The sequence below is a fragment of the Nicotiana attenuata genome, chromosome 1 (genome assembly GCF_001879085.1).
Source record: "Nicotiana attenuata strain UT chromosome 1, NIATTr2, whole genome shotgun sequence".
Lineage (NCBI taxonomy): Eukaryota > Viridiplantae > Streptophyta > Magnoliopsida > Solanales > Solanaceae > Nicotiana > Nicotiana attenuata.
Window position 1 is genome coordinate 4,685,326 of NC_031989.1, and position 875 is coordinate 4,686,200.

The window sequence follows — 875 nt, forward strand, 5'->3', positions numbered from 1 at the left end:
TGGTTCTGCACTAACAATTGTGCTGAAGTTGAGGCAGCTTCCTTTGCTGTAAATTGGTGTGTACTTATGAACAAGCAACATGTTATCCTAGAATTAGATTCACAATTTCTGTTGTATATGTTACTAGGAAAGATCAATGTTCCATGGAGTCTTGAATATGCAGTCGAATCAATGAAAAAGGGTATTATGAAGTAGAATATCATGATTCAACATTGTTATAGGGAAGCTAACCAAGTAGCTGATGCATTAGCTAAACATAGTTCCATATTTCCTCTTCCTTCTTAATGTATATGATGTTACAGTGTAACGGGACCAGCTTTTCCCATGCTAATTTTGTGGTACATAATATAACCCTAGCTGTAGTATTAAGACTAGGACCAATACTTCTTGGTTGTTACTGTTACAGAGACACTAGTGTAAATGAATTGGGAATGCCCAATTCAAAAGTACAATTCGAGGAGGTAAGGTCTCATATCCCTCTCCTTCATGTGTTCACTTATTGGATATTAATATACGAGGTAGGAGTCAATGCCAAACCCCCCAACACCTACAAGTCAATATAGCCTGAGGTGAAACTGGCTTCAATTAAAAAATAAAATTAAGATAAGGGGAAACATTTTTCAAAACTCTTTTCAGCCTTTCACGCCCTATTCCCCATCCTTACCAACCCCCACCAACCCACTCCCACACCCCCCGCTACAGACCCCACCCCACCCCGACCCCACTCTAAATAAAAATATTATTAATAGTACTTTCTTTTTTATATTTTAGATAAATTTTTTTTTCATTTCAACAAATGAGTATTTTCTTTTTTTTTTTTTGGGGGGGGGGGGGGGTAGGGTTGGGGTAGGGGAGGTAAGGAAACGAATGTGGAG